This window comes from Etheostoma spectabile, unplaced genomic scaffold (genome assembly GCF_008692095.1).
Source record: "Etheostoma spectabile isolate EspeVRDwgs_2016 unplaced genomic scaffold, UIUC_Espe_1.0 scaffold280, whole genome shotgun sequence".
Taxonomy (NCBI): domain Eukaryota; kingdom Metazoa; phylum Chordata; class Actinopteri; order Perciformes; family Percidae; genus Etheostoma; species Etheostoma spectabile.
The window spans coordinates 826802-832786 of NW_022605578.1; the positions used below are offsets into that span (position 1 = coordinate 826802).

Genomic DNA, 5985 nt, shown 5'->3' on the forward strand with positions numbered 1-5985 from the left:
GTAACCCACGAACACCCTGGTGGACACCGGTGGTCAGGGAAGCCGTCCGACTGAAGAAAGAGTCCTTCCGGGATATGTTCTCCCAGAGGACTCCGGACGCAGTTGCAAGGTACCGACGGGCCCGAAGGGCTGCAGCCTCTGCCGTGGCAGAGGCAAAGCAGCGGGTGTGGGAGAAGTTCGGAGAAGACATGGAGAAGGACTTTCGGTCGGCACCAAGGTGCTATCTGGAAAAACCTTTGCCACCTCGAGGGGGAAGCGGGACTCATCCAAGCTGATACAGTAAGGATGGGACCGTTTTTGACCTCAACTGGGGAGGTAATAGGCGGTGGAAGGACACTTTGAGGAACTCCAAATCCAGCTGACACGTCCTCTGTGTTGGAGGCAAGCTGGAGGATGATGGGGGATTATCTTCAATTTCCCTGGTGAGTGTCGCTGGAGGAGTCAAACACTCCACGCGGCAAAGCCCCGGGATTGATGAGATCCGTCCAAAAACGCTGAAGGCTCTGGGTGTGGAGGGCTGTCTTGGTTGACACGCCTCTTCACCATTGAGTGGAAGTCTGGGACAGTGCCGAAGGAGTGGCAGACTGGGTGGTGGTTCCCCTCTTCAAAAGGGGACCTGAGGTGTGTGCCATTACAGGGTATCACACTTCTCAGCCTCCCTGGTAAAGTTCTCCCAAGGTGCTGGAAAGGAGGTTCGGCCGATAGTCAAACCTCTGATTGAAGAGGAACAATGCGGATTCCGTCCTGGTCGTGACAAAGGACCAGATCTTTACTCTCGCAAGGATCCTAGGGAGCCTGGAGATGCCCAACCAGTCTACATGTGTTTTGTGGATCTGGAGAAGGCGTATGACCGGGTCCCCCGGGAGAAACTGTGGAGGTGCTGCGGAGTATGGAGTGAGGGGCGCCCTTCTTAGGGCCATCCAATCTCTGTATTACCAAAGCGAGAGCTGTGTCCGGGTTCTCGGCAGTAAGTCGGACTCGTTCTCAGGTGAGGGTTGGCCTCCGCCAGGCTGCGCTTTGTCACCAATCCTGTTTAAATATTTATGGACAGGATATCGAGGCGTACCGGCGGGGAGGGGTTGCAGTTCGGTGGGCTTAGGATCTCATCGCAGCTTTTTTGCCAGATGTGTGGTCCTGATGGCGTCATCGGTCTGTGACCTTCAGCACCTTCTGGATCGTTTCGCAGCCGATGTGAAGCGGCTGGGATGAGATCAGCACCTCAATCGAGCTGGTTCCAGAGACATGAGTACTTTCTTCGGGTAGGGAGTGAGTCCTTACCCCAAGTGAAGAGTTTAAGTACCTTGCGGTCTTGTTCGCGAGTGAGGGACTATGGAGCGTGATATGGTCGAAGAATCGGAGCAGCTGGTGCGGTATTACATTCTGTTTTATCGCACCGTTGTGACGAAAAGAGAGCTGAGCCAGAGGCAAAGCTCTCGATCTACCGGGCAATTTTCGTTCCTACCCTCACCTATGGTCATGAAGGCTGGGTCATGACCGAAGAACGAGATCCAGGGTACAAGCGGCGAAATGGGTTTCCTCAAGGGTGGGCTGGGCGTCTCCCTTAGAGATGGGTGAGAAGCTCGTCATCCGAGAGGAGCTCGGAGTTAGAGCCGCTGCTCCTTCGCGTCGAAGGAGCCAGTTGAGTGGTTCGGGCATCTGGTAAAGATGCCTCCCGCCCTCCCTAGGGAGGTGTTCCAGGCACGTCCAGCTGGGAGGAGGCCCCGGGAAACCTAGGACTAGTGGAGAGATTATATCTCCAACCTCCTGGGAACGCCTCGGGATCCCCCAGTCGAGCTGGTTGATGTGGCTCGGGAAAGGGAAGTTTGGGGCCCCCACTGGATGCTGCGCCGCCGCGACCCGACACCAGATAAGCGGTCGAAGATGGATGGATGGACAATAAATAATGTGCTTGGTTTTATTTTAGTTTTTTTCATCAATACATTTCAAAATATTTCTTAATGCAGAAACCAATTGAAAAAAAAAAAATTTTCAAATTGAGAAAACCCAGATGTGTTGTGTTTATCAACCCATTTTTAGGAATTTTTAACCCCAAAACTAATTTTTTTACCTATACATGGTAGAATATACAACCCCAACATGGTGGGTAAAAGCCTAACCCGCCTTTGCTGGGTTAAAGCAACCCATGTTTGACCCAGCACTAGGTTACCAAAATAACCCAAGTTTGGTTAGTTTTAACCCAGCAGTTCTAAGAATGTATGAGTCACCATTATATACACATTATATCAGCCATAAGCTTTCAAAGTTGAGATGGTTAGTTTCACCATTAAAACCAAGTGGTAGGTTTGATTAAAGCAGTTGGGCAGGGAATAAAATCCAGCAAGAGTAATTTTCAGGACTCTTTGGTCAAGTCCTCTGGGAAGCCAGCCAACATGAAACACAGAGATACTCGATCTTACTGATGCTGCATGTTTGCTGGCTTCCCAGAGGCACTGAGCCCCCATGCCACATCAAGGCAAGGTACGTGAGTTTTTTTTTTTGTCTTTTAATATGTAGTATGGGTGTGGCGCAGTGAAGTGCTGTCAGTGTAACGTGTTCTGTGATCAAGCTCACACTAGTACCCTGACACTTTGTACAAAGTGTCAGGGTACTTATTGGTTTTCCTAATTATCACTTTCCCTTCTGTTCAGTGATCTAAAGCAGCCACATGGCTACAGGCCTCTTTCGGGTCAACTTCGGCCTGGAAATAAGCATTTCAGTTTCAAATTGGCTGGCAGTACCTCACTGATGCCCTCTGGACGTTTGCTTCTCCCTGGTCACTATCCCCACCACAATGGCATCTTTTCTTTGCAGCAAAGAAAGAGCTTGCCCCGTCAAAAGTATTTTGGACTCAGGACAGTGGGCAAGTCTTTCAGGACTGCCACCACTCAGCTCCATGTCCTCCATGTGGTCTATGTACGCATGCTACCATGGCTTTGGTAGTTTGAGGTGCCATTAGTCCACAGGTGGCAGTTACCCCCCAACTGGATGCCTTGACATGGGAGGTACATATGTAAAACTACTAATGTTAGAACAATGTAACACTGTTGAAATCACAGAAACAGTTTAAAAACCATCACATAAAGTTCAGAAGGCCAAACACCACGTTTCCTCATAGAAGTGTGTCCAAACTTTTGACTGTACTGTATTTTGTATCTTTAATCATTAATAAAACTTGTAGTATTCTGATAACTAATTAGATATTTATGAGAAAAAAAAACGGTCCGACATCAAACTGGCCACAAAGAAACGTAATGCGGCCGGAGGAGGCCGGCTGATAATAACGCCAGCTGAGAGCGAGCGGCTGCACTTTGTCGGTCTCCCTCCATTAGTCATTCGCTGCGGGGGGGGGACACCTGATTTACCTGAGTCCGAGCATGCAAATGGTGAGAGAATTGACCAAAGTACAAACACTGATTTGTTGCCTGCCTAAATACAATTGAATCTTTTAAATTGTCTTTTTTAAAGGTCAGTCAAACCAAGCACCAGAGCTCAGGTACCGCAGAGCAGTGTCCCCACAACAGCAGAACAGGAGCGCTTGTCTTCGCCCCGTCCTGGTCCCCACCACGGTCCTAGAGACAGGCAGACATTTGCAAATGGACAGTGTAATAAATCATTCACTTTTGGTATTAACGACACATTGTAAGCGATAAACGAGAACTGACGTGCATTTCAATACATAAATTATTTTCATTAAACATTCCACATTGTATTTTTGAAGTAGCTTTCTTACCCAAAGATAGCACTTACTATTTTTCAATCAGGAGAGACTTTGTTGCAGATATGCAAGATTTATTTAAGTTACTATGCCAAATATGAATTTTACATAGTCTTTGAGATAAGACTCCATCGTATAAAATGTATATTATTTATTAAGGCTTGGAAAACCCAGACCGTGGGTGAGCATACGCGAGTGGAAAGAGGGTTGCCCTCTTGCCTGAAAAACAACTGACAGCAGCAGAGAACAGATTACAAACATGATGTCATACTGTGATTGGCTTGTGACATCTATGATGGTTCAATTTTATTTAAGAGTCCCAAATCAAATGGCACCCCGTTCTCCAGCACAATGTTGTAATGAACCCTGCTGCCATAATTATGTTGCAGGCCTTTTCTGGGGTTTATAGCAGTAATTCTGAAATGTAACTTGCAATATGGGGTTTGCGATGCACACATTCATCAATGATTGGAATGTTGTTGGCCTTGAACCACTGCTGGTCACAATGGAAAACCTGCACACACGAGTTCAGACCAGGCGGTAGATTTTACCCAGCCTACGCTCACGTTCAAATTGATAAATGCTTTGCTTAGGAATTGGCGTACGCCTGTCCACACCTTTTTTAGTGTCATGGCATGTTTCATAAATGAAAAACGTCTTTTAAAGAGGGTCAGAGCTGGGTACAGCAGGCATCTCTTGCCCCCCACTTCCAATAACATTTGAAACACCTGTATAAACTGAACACCAAGAACAATATTAACTATGCAAATATTATAACTAATTAAAATAAATAATAGCCAAAGCTATTACCCCTGCTTCTTTGTAACAAAACTGTTAAAAAACAAATAGAACTAAACTCCATTGTAGAGATGATTCAAGCATGTTGAAAATCCTTCATCAAATCTGCACTCCTGTCCGTGGACTGCTTTAGGCTTGTACCGATTGATGGCATTGTCGGACACTTGCAGCCCCCGTCCTGAAACCGCTGTCGGGACTGACACAAGTCCACAGTGGCCCGCAGCGTGTATTTCCGAGCCCGTCTCAGTGGCTCCACCGGCAGATTGTCAGCTGTGTGTCTGCCGGTGTAGCCTACTCTTAGACGGCCGATTAACTTGCCGTCCTCATCATTAGTTTCATGTGTCACGTAGCTCTCCATAGCAGAAAAAAGGAGCTTAAAACACGACTTGCACTGTGATCTTGTGATCTGGACAGAAGGAATAACTCTGGTAGTTGGTAGGGGTGTGTTGCGTTCTGCCTTCTCACAACACGACACAGGTTTGTGGATCTGAGTGTTGCCTTTTGGTTTTCTTTGAGTAACGTTACAGCCCTACTATCCCCCCCTCAATTGTTTAGCTCCAACTCTAGCTCCTCCTGCACATTTTTTCAGAGGTGGCAAGTAGGAGGTTGAACTGGCTTTGCAAGCTTAATGGTATGTCTCCATACAGTTTCCAGAGCCGGTACACCAGATCTTCGGGAGCAAGAAACTTCTGCCAAACAACAAACTCTCCATTTTGTATGATTGCAATGCAAGACAGGGAAGTCAAGTTTTGAGTTTATCCTCTGCAGATAGTCCTGTGTTATCAGCTCCAAGGCATGTCTGTTGCCTTGTTTTGTCCATGTTCGTGAATAGCACAGTTTGCACCTTCCTGAGATCTGCTTTACTATAGAAATAGTAGTTCCAGAGGAACAATTTAAGTGTAATTGAAACCATCCTCTTGGTCTCAAGTGTTTTGTTGCATATGGCGGGAATGGTGGACCCAAATCAGAGAGGAGGTGGTCTTGTAGCTTTTGTTGATTTATTCCATGAAACATAATACGAAGTACATAGCAAAAACTGAGTCCAGAAAGCAACACGCACAAACTAAATGTAGAACCAACAGAACAGGATCTTAAACTAAAACTCTGATACACAAAGGGATACTCAAAGCGGGAACACACTAAACAGAAACACACAACAATATAATTGATTAGATTAGATTATACTTTGTTTTATTTATCCCACGACGGGGAAATTCTGTCGTTACAAGTAGCAGCATAGCAGCACAGCAAAACAGAAAAACAAAACATAACACACACACAGTAAGCACGAAAAAATACAAGGCAAGAAATACAGGCAAGAAATACAGGCAGAAATAGACATGAAATATGGTAGACTGGAGTAAGTAAAAGCCGTCAAACAAAGGAATTTAAAGTGCGGTTGCCATGATAAGAGAAACAATATTGCGGTGTAAGTGACGTTAAAAATTAAGTTAAGTTGAATGTGTAATTAT

General features: G+C 46.0%; 1 long non-coding RNA gene across 1 annotated transcript in view; it reads right to left on the bottom strand.

The window, feature by feature from the left end:
• Positions 1 to 4997, bottom strand: part of LOC116686006 (uncharacterized) — a 23924-nt gene extending 18927 nt beyond the window's left edge. Inside the window, exon 1 of the long non-coding RNA XR_004331120.1 lies at positions 4987 to 4997. This is a non-coding gene — a long non-coding RNA (uncharacterized LOC116686006). The remainder of the gene's footprint in view (positions 1 to 4986) is intronic.
• Between the last annotated feature and the right edge of the window lie 988 nt (positions 4998 to 5985).